Below are 14459 nucleotides of genomic sequence, written 5' to 3' on the forward strand. Positions count from 1 at the left end.
CTTCTGTGACAAACACTAAGGAAACTCACAAACAATGGGCATGGTCCCTGTGCTGGATAGACTTGCATTTTTATTTTTTAATAAAGATAATACCATCAGACTTGCTGACAACACCAGGCTAAAATGGGTAGCTCCTACAATGGATGACAAAGGAACTCAAAGGTATATTTTAAAAAATATTTTAAAATACAATTTTTGCTATTATTTTAAAATATAAAAATTATTCTTAGCTCACATGTTGAACAAAAAGTAAAGCTCCTTGGTCCAAAATTTTCCCAGTCTTGGCCTAAAATATCATGTCTACATATCTTTCTATACCCCACCTTCTCCCTTTCTTATTTTTTTAAATAGATTTTGGAGGGGGCTATATACCCTTTATAGAATATATGTAGTATTGCCTATTTAACCCATCCTCAATGTGAGTAGGTTTTCAGAACTATGAACCCTTCTCTCCCCTCTAATGCCTCTGTGTCTATTTTTCCTCTGCACCTCATTTGTGTAACATTTTTACTATGTTTACCTTTTCCTAGACAGTTATGCTTTTTAGAGTCAAATCATACTCAACTTTGCCTCAATCTTTCTTTTGAGCCACTCAATTACTTATGTTGATGTTAACCATATGGTATATATTTCCATTACAAACCAATTTGTCCATGTCAAGTTTCTTGAAATTAATTTTTGATATTAGCTTTTAAATGTTAATTTTTCTATTAAGTTCAGATTTGGTTGAGACAAAGTTCTGAAAATCTGAAAGTTCATTGAATGTTCGTTTTTTTCATTTAATACTATGGATAATTTTGCAGGCTATGATGTTTTTTGCTGAAGGCCTAATTCTTTTGATTGATGATATATATTACTTCAGGATCTGCAGTCTTTTATTATGGCTACCAACAAATCCTGTTCAATTCTAATTGTAGCTCCAGTATATTTGAATTTTTTTCCTTATTTCTTACACAATTTTCTCTTTGATCTGGGAGTACCGAAATTTGGCAAAAATATTCCACAAATGATCTCTTTGATTTTTTCTATTTCTACTTTTCCCTCATGTTCTATCACTCCAGAACAATTTTCTTGTATTATTTCTTGCATTATTGTGTCAAGGTTTTTTTGGATCACACCTTTTCAGTTATTATATTTTCTTTTCTTGATCTGTTCCTCAGATCTGCTGTTTTCCTTACAAGATGTTTCATATTCTGTTCTATTTTTTTATTCTTTATATTTATATTATATTATTTCTTGATCTCTTAGAGCTTCTCTGGCTTCCCCTTAACCAATTTTAATTTTCAAAATTCAAAAGTTCTCCTTTTCTAGTTAAGTTCTAGTTTCTAGTTAAGTTGGTTAACTTTTTCATAATTTTCTTTTTTTTTTTTTAATTTTCTTTTTATTTAAAAAAAAGTTCTTCCTCAATGTCTCTCAAATGAGTTTAAAATTCTTTTTTTGAGTTCTTCTACAAATTCTCTCTAAGCCAGTAGCCATTTAACATTACTCCTTGGGATAGAAGAAGCTTTTTTTTTGTTTGTTTGTTTGTTTTTTTAGATCAGTGTCCTCCTCTGAAGCTGAACCCCAGTCTTCTCTATTCCCATAATAAGTTTCTATGGTTGACTTTGCAGATTCTTTTTTTTTTTTTTTTTTAAATGGGAAGTTAGTATAAGCCCTTTAATCATGAGGATGGAGGATGGTCTCTCTGCTCTGACTTGGAATCCCAAACCAAGAATTCCCCACTCCTGAAAGTGTCAGCAGCCAGCAGCATCCCTACCCCACTGCTTCTGCACTCATGGGATGTTTTGGCTCCTTCTGACCCAGAGTCACATGTCTACAGCACTGCTAGGGCTGACATTCCTTTTTTTTTTTTTTTTCCTGAGGCTGGGGTTAAGTGACTTGCCCAGGGTCACACAGCAAGGAAGTGTCTGGTCTCAGATTTGAACTCGGGTCCTCCTGAATTCAAGGCTGGTGCTCTATCCACTGTGCCATCTAGCTGCCCCTAGGTCTGACATTCCTAATAAGATGAGGTTGCTTCAGTCTTCAGGTACTCAGATCCCAACTCTTCACATAGTCTGGAAGGTGAAAGTGACTGCTGAGGCTCCAGCCACACCCATCTTGCCCCAGTACTCCCCACTTAGTTTTTCTGGGGAGCTTCCAGAGATGTTTGCATCTTCCTACAGGACCTCAGATCTGCCCCAAGTCTCTTTGACTTTTCATCAGTTTATGTTACTCTTGAGGCACAAATTTGTTCTGTTTGTGGAGGAAATCTTGAAATTTACTGACCTACTCTGCTACCTTCCCAGAATTCTCCTAGTCTTGATTTAAAAAAAAGAAAGAAAGAAAATAACAGATTCTATAACCTATACGCTAAGCAATGAGTTGATTGAGAAAATTCTTGGGCATTTTATTGCAAAGATTTTAGAATGGTTTGGTGCAATGGTTCTCAAAGTGGGGAGAGCTTTTCAGAGCCTTTAAGAGGTCAAAATCATCTTACTAATAATACTAAAATGTTGGTTGATTATTAAAATATTCCTTCTCTCTCCAACACTGTATCTGTGAAGCAGGGCTTTCTTCATATACTTCAACCAAAATGGTATTTCAGAACAGATTGAATGTAGAAGCAGAGATGAAATGTAGTTGTCTTCTTTTAAGCTAGACACTGAAACAATTTGCAGAAACATTCTTCTTGCTGATTTTTACCATTTTGGTAAATGATATTTATTTATGATATTTGATAAATAATATTTTAAAATGTTCAAACTCTGACAGTCTCTCTGCTAGATTTTGTACCCTATATATATTTTAATTTTATATTTTGTTCTTTAAAAATATTGATATGCTTAGGAATATTATATTAAGGAAAAAATTATAACTCTTAAAAGCATACTTCAATGATTATAAGCAACATTATAGCAATTGCTGATATGAAGTAGTAAAGTATTTCAAGGCTTATTCAAATTTATAAGAAATAGGATTAGTCTCACCAAAAAATTAAGGAAAATATAGTTGAAAAAGAAAATAAACTATAGCCCCATTAATCTTCAGAAAAAAAGCAAACTCTTTTTGAAGTTAAAAGAAAAGCAAAGAAAACAGTAAAAAAAAACAAAACAAAACAAAATACCAGCTGCTAATTGTTATTATGGTGGGGAAAAAAGCATTTACAATAGGCAAGGCAATATGAAGACTGGAATATTGTAATTTGGGGAAAGAAGTAATTTTTATTAAGAAACTTGTTTTTTCCATTTAAGGTTAGACCAAAATTATTTTCAGAAGTTCAAGAGATTTTATAAGACCTGAATATTATCAGACAGTACCACCCAAAGTGTTTTCGAGATATTTTAAAATTTGCATTAGATTTATAAGTCTTATCTTCTTTGAGGGACTGATAAACTCTGACAAATATATTGATATACTGAGAACCAGAATAGTTTTGGAATTACAGAAATTCCTAAGAGGAGACAGAAGGCTGTAACCTGGTTTTGTACTATGCTATACTAGAAAAAGTTGACATTTATCCAATGGATAGAGATAAACATGCTTCAGTGGCTTGGAAACTCACTTGATTTAAACTTCATCAAAAACCAATGGACTAGAATCAGGACTAGATTGGAAAATGGACTGTTCATCAAAAGTATGCTTAATATCTCAGGTAATAAAAGTGTAAGTTAAAGTATAGATGATGAAGAATTCAATAATAAACATTAAAATCTCATGAATTCAAAGCCAAATCATATAAAAGAAGTGATTTCAGCAAAAGGTCACACTTTTTATTAAAATTTTATTTTTATTATATATAATATATAAGAAAAATTTTATTAAAAGCTCCATAAAGATGTAAAAAAATAAGGTTTATCATTATATATTAATAACTTTAATTCCTTTATTTTCTCTCATTAATTCCCTCTCTGAGTGCCTGCATTGATGCTTTTGTTGTTATCTTTATTAGGGGATCTTTGAAGGTTAAAAGAGCATTAAAAAAAAATCCAAAATCATTAACCTTGCTAACAAAGGAATAAATACAAACATGATTAATCAGTTGCCAGATCTTAACATTTTTGACATACGACAGATGATACCGAAGGGAGGAGCCATCAAGTAAATAAACAAAGATAAGTTGTAGATCTCTACTAAACTCATTTTCTGATGCTTTATAATGATATGAAGTGATCCTGTCTGTTAAAGGGTATAGAATTAATAACACAAGCTCAAGTAGATATTTCCAAATTGGAAACGCTTCAATCAACAGACCTGACTACAGACTTCCTGACTGTTGAGTACCAGCATAAAGTTTTGAAAAGCTTACCACTAGATGATCACTTTTCTTTTTTAGGGCAACCATTTCACTAAGATAATAGAAAAAGTCTTCAGTGAAGCCTCTAAACAATGTATATCCAATTTTAGCTGTTTAGTAGTTAGTTATGTGAACTTGGATACTGAGTCACTTAACCACTTTCTATCTCAGTTTTCCCATCTATGAAATAGGGAAATAATAATATTACTCACAGGGTTTTTATGAGGACCAAACTAAATAATAAGTATTGTAAATATACTAGCTATTAACTATTGACTATTGTCAATGGAGGGACTAGCCACTCTGAAATGAAATCACAAATCTTTTTAAAGCAGCAAAGTATTCAAGGACAAGGGATGAACAGATGGACTTTAACTAGCTGATGGATATTGGCCATGATATGCACAAATGTATGTATGTATGTATGTATGTATGGTATGATCATGATAATTTCTCTGTAAGATTTGGAAGGGAAGGGAATATAACATGTTTTACATACATGAAAATGAAGGGTTAAAGGTACTTCATTATATAATTAAAATTAGCTATCATTTCCTCCCCCAATTTGTTTTGTTTTTGTTTTTGTTTTTGCAGAGAACTCTCTATGGGGGCCCTATGAACATAGGAAGATCATAATACTATATGATTACAAGACTCAGTCACATACAATCTCTTCTATGAAATCTTCCTATTTCATATCATGCCATTTTTAAAGAGAGAAAACTGAGACCCAGGGAGATGAAGTGACTTTGTCATGATAATAAAGTATTTCAAATAATAGAGCTAGAATTAAAATCTTGATCTGTAACTACTGAGACTATAGTCAGTTTCACCTTTTAGTTTCTGTCTCCCTCTCCAACTCATTTTATTTTTTTGCCTTTGGCCAGGGTGCTGCCATATTTTTGAAAGAAGCCCACTGCTAAATAGTTTAATCATATGCAGCAATAGAGTAGAATCATTCTCCCTAATTAAACCCCTACTTAAAATCTCTATGCTAAAATACATTTTAAGCCATATCTCTTTTATCCCCTAAATTTCCTCTAATTATTTGTTGTTTCTCTGGGTCGGAGATGCCCAATAACAGAATTGAAGAAACAGAATAGAACCATCCATAGTTAAAGCAAGGGATCTTAGAACACAAAATGTCAAACTAGAGAATTAGAGCTGGAATGTACTTTTAAAAATTAGCTAGTTCAATTCTTTATTTTTCTATGGAAGAAAATTGAATTCTCTAAGTTCTCTGTTGTGAATTCTCTGATGTTGAAGCTGACAAAAAGATTATTTGTTTATCATATGTCTGACCATGTCATTCCTTTATTCAAAACTTTGCAGCAGTTTCCTGTTTACAATAACTCTCAAACTTTTGTTTCAGGACCCTTTTATGTTCTTATGAATTATTGAGGATCTCAAAGAACTTTTGTTTATATGGATTATATCTATAAACATTTGTCACTTTAGAATGAATACATTTCAGCATTTTTTCTGAAAATAGTTTTGACTTCACAGGAATTCAAAGATCCTCAGAGATCTCTGGACTGCAATTTTAAAACTATAGCACAAAACACAAATTCCTAGGGCAGCTAGGTGTTGAAGTGGATAGGATGCCAGGCCTGATATCAGGAATATTCATTTTCCTGAGTTCAAATATGGCTCTAGATATTTACTAGCTATGTGACTCTGGGCAAATAATTTAGCTCTGTTTGTCTTCGTTTCCTCATCTGTAAAAAGGAGCTGGAGAAGAAAATTGGTAAACTAGTATCTTTGCCAAGAAAACCTCAATTAAAGAAACCAAGAGCTGAATATGACTGAAATGACTGAAAAATAGCAATATGATTTAGTTTTAGCCTACTTTTCAGGCTTTAGGAACTTTATTTTAGTCAAGTTACTATATATAAATATAAATATATATATATATACACATATATGTATGTATGTTTTTCTATTCCCTGTCGAGATACCTATACAGTATAACTCTCATGTTTGAATAGTTCTTTCTCTTACCTCTGTCCTGAAGAATCAAAGGCTTCTATCAGAATTTATCCCAAGACTTGCTTCTTGTTTGAGACCATTCCTCTCAAAATTTGAATTTTGAATTTTCTTTGAATTTTAATTTTAACTATTTTTAATTTACTTCTATACGTACCTATATAGAACCTATGTTCTTTGAGAGTAAGTACTTTTAGGGGAAAGGGACCTGTATGTGACAAAATGTTTGTGGTAGCTCTTTTCATAGTGGCTAGAAACTGGAAGATGAATGAATGCCCATCAACTGGAGAATGATTGGGTAAATTATGGTATATGAAGGCTATGGAATATTATTGCTCGGTAAGAAATGACCAGCAGGATGAATACAGAGAGGCTTGGAGAGACTTACATCAACTGATGCTGAGTGAAATGAGCAGAACCAGAAGATCATTATACACTTCAACAACAACACTGTATGAGGATGTATTCTGATGGAAGTGGAAATCTTCAACATAAAGAAGATCCAACTCACTTCCAGCTGATCAATGATGGACAGAAACAATTATAACCAGAGAAGGAACACTGGGAATTGAATGTAAAATATTAGCACTACTGTCTATCTACCCAGGTTACTTATACCTTCAGAATCTAATACTTAACGTGCAACAAAAAAATTGGATTTACACACATATATTGTATCTAGGTTATACTGTAACACATGGAAAATGTATGGGATTGCCTGTCATCTAGGGGAGGGAGTAAAGGGAGGGAGGGGAAAATTTGGAAAAACGAATACAAGGGATAATGTTATAAAAAATTACTCATGCATATATACTGTCAAAAAATTATAATTATAAAATTAATTTTAAAAATTAAAAAAAATTTTTAAACAAGAGAGTAAGTACTTTTAAATTAATTTTACCTTTGTTTTAATTTTAACAGGCCTACCATATAATAGGTGCTTAAATGCTTATTGATTGATTCATCATATCTGCCATGTTTCCATTTTATAAATATTTTTCTATGATGAATTCATTTTCCACAGAAGAAAATAGTTTACAATTTCCTAAGTTGATCATCATTTTATTCCCTTGCCATGTAGCAAATGATATCACTGAGAACAGAACAAATGGGAGAAGGTGGGCATATTATGTAGAAAGAATGAGACAATGGGGTAGCTTGAGTTTTGCTTTGGTGATTTGGTACAGCAAAAGAATAAGAGGGTAGCCTTTGGATATTTAGGTAAATACTCATAGGGAGAGTTTATGTGAAAGTGTAGAGAATGGCACAGTTTGGGAAGGCATGTAAAGATTTCTATCTATTTTCCACATTAGGGGTATGGGTTGAATTTCCTCTTTTATTGACTATCACATTTCTAATCTCAGTCCACTTAGATTTATACCTTGTCTCCCAATTTAGAACTTTGATGAATTTAATTTCAGGGATTTGGGACTCTTGCATTTAATATGTTCCTGAATCACAATTATTCATGAAATAAAAACAAAACAAAACATTAGAGTTTAATCAGATATAGAGGATCAAGTGCTTGGTTTGGAGTCAGAGGATGTTATTTTAAATCTGGTCTCTGTCTTTTATTAAGAGTTGGCCCTTAACTCTCAAACAATTGCTCAGGATTTATTTAAGAAGCAGGAGGATAGGTAGCAATTGGAACAACTGGAGATGTTATTTCCTTTATAAGTATTTTCTCTTAAATCTAGAATGTTGCAGGATCAATAAATAAACACACACACACACACACACACACACACACACATACATTTATAGATTACTTTGTATACAGGAAGTGTTGAACACTGGATTTTAGAGTTAGAGATGTTAGGAACCGCTAAATCTAAATGGAACATTAAAAGGGAATGAAATGACAGTAAACTCATAATTTTATATAGGAGGATATTGAAGCTTATATTGGGGAATTAGAAAGGGAAGACCCTTTCTAATATTCCCTTTCTCTTAGAAAAATTGAATGAACCTTAGCTAATTCACCTTAAGATGTAGTTTGCTCCAAACACCAGTAGGGGACACTGAATAACTGAATTAGAAATTTACAGATATTGCTACAGAGCCATCAGCACCTATTCTGCCATTGCTAATTCTAGTTTTGATATTCTATTACTACTGTCACCCTCTTATCCTCTCCCTCCCTGCTTATAGTTGCCATTTAAAAAAAAATTAAAATGAATTGAATCACAGCTTGTTAGAACTTGAAAAGATCTTAGAGATCTAATTATCTTAGAGATAAATAAATTGGGAGACTAAAACATTACACAGCCAATGTTACAAAGTAAGTGACAGACAGAGGCAAGATTTAAATTTAGGTATTTTGGGGAACTTAAATTCATTACATTTTACATTCTTCTATACTATTAGATTGTAAACTCCTTGAGGGCAAGGCCTGACTTTTGTTTTTTATTTTAGTTTTTTGTTTTTTAATATTCCCAGTGCTTAGCAAAGTGCCTAGCACATAGTAAAAAATATCTATTGATTGGTTAATTGATACCAGATTCCAATAATGAGTTGCTCACACAATCTAATTTTTTAACCTTATCTCCAAATCTGTGGAAAAAATTTTGATATCTATTATCACTTCTTTTATTTATTGATTTTCTTATATATTCCTCATCATATTGTTCAAGACATTTTTCTCTTTACTTAAGTCCCTAGTCAAATCCTCTTTTTATTTATTATTTTTTATTATTATAGCTTTTTATTTGCAAGATATATGCATGGGTAATTTTTCAGCATTGACAATTGCAAAACCTTTTGTTACAATTTTTCCCCTCCTTCCCCCAACTCCCTCCCCCAGATGGCAGGTTGACCAATACATGTTATATATGTTAAAATATATGTTAAATACAATATGCGTATACATGTCCAAACAGTTATTTTATTGTACAAAAAGAATCGGACTTTGAAATAGTGTACAATTAGCCTATGAAGGAAATCAAAAATGTAGTCAGACAAAAATAGAGGGATTGGGAATTCTATGTCAAATCCTCTTTTTAAAATAGTTGTTTCTTTATTTAAAATTAAATGTAAACTAAGAAAAGGAAAAAATTGCCATGTAAATAGCAGAACATAAAGGAGGATTCAAAATATAAAGAAATGCATTTCCATTTCAAGAAAGCCTATATAAAACTATTATACATTGTATGCAGAACTGTACATTTTTTCTTTGATTCCTTGTAAGTTTTCTTTTGTGTTCTACAGCATACTTTTTTTCCTATTTCCAAGACCTTCCTTCCCCAACCTAAGAAGGCTACAATTGTGTATGCATTTACACATATACATGCACATATATACACATAGTTTACAAAGATATATATAATCATACACACATACATATGTTCATTATATATGTGTAAGACCACTTTATTTCCATTTGTCTTCTGTTTCTCTGAAGGTAGATAGTATCTTCTTTCATAAGTCCAAGTCTTTCCATATTTTTCTAAAGCCAGTTCATACTTTACATCGTCTAAAACTATATTGATTAATAAGATGGACACTGTAGTTTATCTATTTTTCTTTTTTGATGAAATTTAACTAAATGAAAGTTTTAACTTTGTCTGAGATCTTGGTTATTACCCCTATTTTTTTACATAATAAATTCTACTTCTGATCCTTATTTTATGTTTGTGTCTCTCTCATTTTAATCTCTTAATATAATTTCTTGAAAGCAACATATTGTTGAACTCAGAAATTTAATCTACTATTTCCATTTTATGAGTGATTTCACCCAGTTCACATTCTAAGACATAATTACTTGTTCTTTATTTTCCTCCCCTTCCTATTTTCCTCCCTATTCTTATCTTTCCATATTTCTCTGCTTTGCTTTTAACACTTACCCTATTCCTCTCCTTTCTAATAGCTCTACTTCTACATGCATCTTTTGCTCCTTGAGTTATCCTCAACAGAAACCCTCCTTTATTCTCTTTCCTAACCCTATCCCTCTGCCCTCTTCTTTCTATCTGACTTTAGTGACTTTTTTATAACCTCCCAAATATCTCTCTATATACTGTTCCTTCTTTATCCCATTCTCATTAATCTATACACCCATCAAATCCTCTTTCTTCTTCTTCCTGCCCCAGAGGCATCAGAATCTCAGCAGATGGCCTCATATTCTACTTCTCTTGGATGAGATTTAGGCCATTAACTAGGGTTCTTTCATTTATCTGCATTCTAACATTGCTGTCTCTCAATTCATCCTTTCTGTTTCAGAGAGAAAAAAAGGTTTCTCTTAATTTCTTAATAAAAATCCCTCTATTAGAGTCCTATATCTTATGCCCTTGCAACCAAGAGAATTTGAATGTGTATAAGGGAAAGAACATACAGGCTTTAGAGTCAGAGGACTTTGTTGCAATAACATTTGATACCTGTGTGCCCTTAGCTAATTCAATTAATCTCTTTGGACCTCAGCTTCCTTACCTGTAAGATGAGGGGCTTCAACTAGATGGCCTTCGACATCTCTTAATCTATGACGTCAATATCTTTGATCTGCTTCTTCCCCTCATTCTTTTTTTTTTTTTTTTGGGGGGGGGTGAAGCAATTGGGGTTAAGTGATTTGCCCAGAGTCACACAGCTAGGAAGTGTTAAGTATCTGAGGTCACATTTGAACTTGGGTCCTTCTGACTTCAGGGCTGGTGCTCTGTCTACTGCACCTAGCTGCCCCCTTCTCATTCTTCAAACATGCATATGTCTTCCTACTTTGGAAAAAAACCTCACTTGACCTTTCTAACCAAGTAGCTACTACTCTACTGCTATCCCTCCTTCCCTTCATAGCCCACCTTTTGGAATGAGTAACCAATTCTTCCTTCTGCCTCTATTTCCTTTTCATGCATTATATTCTTGACTTTGTGAATTGGGCTCTGTGCTCACTAGGTCATTGAAACTACTTTTAACGCTCATTAGTAACAGCTTTTCCTATTTTCAATCTCATTAACCTTGCTTTGACACTGTTGACTAACTCCTTTCCCAAAATTCTTTTCCCTTGGTTTCTATAACAACTATTTAAAAAATATCATTCCATGATTAATTTTCCTTCTCCTTGATACGGGCTCCTTTAAGGTTTTCTTTTTTCTCTCTTTTATCTTTCCCTTAGATGGCTTTAGAGTCAAATCCTACTCTGCCATTTATTGTCAGTGATCTTGGGCAAGTCACTTATCTTTTTAGATGGCAGTTTCCCCATCTGCAAAATGAAGGAGTGGTTTAGAAAACTTCTTTTATCGTTTTAAATCTTTGGTCCAATCTATGATCCTAAGATTCCATTTTTATGGCTTTTGATATTATTTCTCTGAAAATAATTCCCAAATCCCATTTCCAGACTTGATTTTTCTACTGAGCATTATTATCCTTTCCGTCCTATACACATAGTACTCCCACTATGATCGTTTTAAGACTTTTTATGTCTTAAAACCCCCACTTTTAATTTCCCTGTCTCTGTTAATAATATCACCAAAGTTAGAGCAATCATCTTTGACTCCTTCTTTTCTCTCTGTCCTTTTTTGACTATGTTACCAGCTGATACAGCCTGAAATTTTTTGTCCCTGCCTTCTGTATTCCGACTATAACCACACAAACTGAGAGCCTTAGCCTCTTGTTGGCCTCTCTCCCAGATTATCCTACATGCCCCCACCAGACTAATCTTTAAATTCCATTTTCATCATGGTGATCCATTGCTCAAAATTTTCCCATGATTCCCTGTTTCCTATATCACTTGATCTTTAACTCCTTTGTCTGGTTTTCAAGGACCTTAAAAATCTGGCATCTTAAGCTGATTTCTCTTGCATAAAAATGTTTGTTATGGCAAGAAACATATGGCATGTGCACCCTGAGGCTCCTTTTCAGCTATATTCAGGTTTATGGTAGTTGTTGGAGTATTTGCCTATTCAAATGTCATTGAAGACAGAGGATATTAGACTGAATGCCCTAGGGAATCTTGGGAAGATTTTGAACAAAAAAAGCACCATAATGAAAATGGCATTTAAGGAAGATTAGTCTGGTATGGACATGTAGTATGACCTGGAATAGAGAGGCCAATAAGACATATCCTTTTCATCTAAATCAGATCAGACAACATGAATTCAATACTAAAGTCACTTAATGAAGGAAGAAAAAAAGAAAAATCTCCCCTGAAACAGAGAGAATTGGCCAATAAACTTTATCCTTAAGTAAGTGCAGCATGCAGGGCTGATGCCATTGTCATGCACTTTGGAGTTTGTGCAGATGTTCAGTTATTGATTAAGGTTTATAAAGAGCCTCTTTGATTTGATGCAGCAGAAACTAAGGTGCATTCAGAAGTACTGGTCAATCAAGGTTAATCCTTTGGTAATTGTTGGGTTTTTTTGGGTTTTTTGTTTTTTTCATTTTTTAATGGTGTCTAACTGTTCATGATTTCATTTGGGTTTTCTTGGCAAAGAGACTAGAGGGGATTGACATTTGCTTTTTCAGCTCATTTTACAGATGAAGAAACTGAGACAAACAGGCTGAAGTGATTTGTCCAGGGTCACACAGCTAGCACATGTCTGAAGCTGGGATTGGAACTCAGGAGATGATTCTTCCAGACTTCAGAGCAGGCACTGTGCCACTTAACTGTCCCCCTCCCCCCCTTTTTCCTTTTATTGCCTGACTGTAAGGAGAGAGAGAAGGCAAACTGCCCCCAACCTAAGGTCGTGCCCCAGGTGCCTCATGGATATGGTCCTCTGTTTTTTGCCTCTTTATTTCTATTCTTCCCATTACCCCCATGATTTCTCCAGCTTCCTTCAAGTCCCAACTAAAGTCCCATCTTTTACAGGAAGTCTTTCCTAACTCCTCTTAATCTTAGTGCCTTCCTTCTGTTCAATATTTCCCATTTATCCTGTATATAGACTGTTTTGTATATAGCTGTTTACATATTGTCCCTTCCGTTAGACCGTAAGCCCGATGAAACCAGGGACTGTCTTTTGCCTCTTTTTGTATCCCCGACATTTATCAAAGTTCCCAGTACATAATAGGCACTTAATAAATGTTTATTGATTGATTGATTGCTTTTAAGGGAAAGAGATTAGAGATGATTATGACTTGTAAACTTTGAAAAGTTGAAAAATAAATTATCATGAGACTCAGGAGCAAGAGCCCTTGCCAGGTTTGGAAGCCAGTTAGTCCAGCACAGAAACCAAAGAATAATCTTTAGTACTCAGCCTATATCAGAGGAGCAGACTTATCTATCCGTCAGCCATGCTACATTTATAAGTGAACTTGGTGGGATATTTGCTATGTAGAAATTATTCTTACTCTGAACCCACTCTTCCAGGGACCAAGGTGCTATAGGGGTTATTATCAGGTTGTATTCTTTTCTTTCTATAACTTCAAAGTAAATATCCCTCTGTGGAAGCTATTTGATATTATTTGTCTTCAGTGGAGCTGAGGAATGAATTGCTGCAGTTAACAGTGGAAGGGAACACAAATGGCAAAATGGCAGCCAGTCAAGACAACAGGATTGGAGAAAGAAAGTCCTGGCCCCTCTGGGGTACCCCTAGAATCCTAATAGAAAGATATACTTGATTTTGCTTTGGAAGAGTGAAAACAAAATGTTTGCTATGCCTGCATGCCAAGTAGAAGCATCTTCCCTAGATTTCAGTAAGAAAGGGAATTTTTCCCAGATAACTCCCACTCTTGGTGTTAACATCCCTTCAAGACTACTTCTCATAGTTCCATGGGCTCAGTTTCCCAGCAACCTGCTGGGATTCACTGTTGTTGGTTAGACCTTACTGATGCTCAATTTTATCTACAAAATGGACTTTTGCAGCTTTCTCAGCAGGAATACTATTGTCATCTGTTGCTTGATGCTGAATTGCTTCTCCCACTTTGTTGTTTTTCTGTCAAACTGCAATAGTGGAATTTATTTCTATTCTTCTTCCCTGCTAAACTGCTGCTTCTTCAGCTGCTTAGGGGTTTTTACATAAAAGCAGTATTACTGTTCTTTTGAGAGACTATGTGTGCCTCATGTTATTTTATCACTCTTGTTAGTTGGCTTATAACCACACCCCTCCAGTCAGCACAGAAAAGAGACCTTAGGGGTAGCAGATCTTAACCTGAGGTACATGAACTTAATTTTTTTTGATAATTATATTTCAACATGGTTGATTTCTTTTGTAATTACACATGCATATTATATCATATAGATGTGTGCATATATATGCATGTGTATGTATATATCTCTACATAT

This window comes from Sminthopsis crassicaudata, chromosome 2, assembly GCF_048593235.1.
Source record: "Sminthopsis crassicaudata isolate SCR6 chromosome 2, ASM4859323v1, whole genome shotgun sequence".
Taxonomy (NCBI): Eukaryota; Metazoa; Chordata; class Mammalia; order Dasyuromorphia; family Dasyuridae; genus Sminthopsis; species Sminthopsis crassicaudata.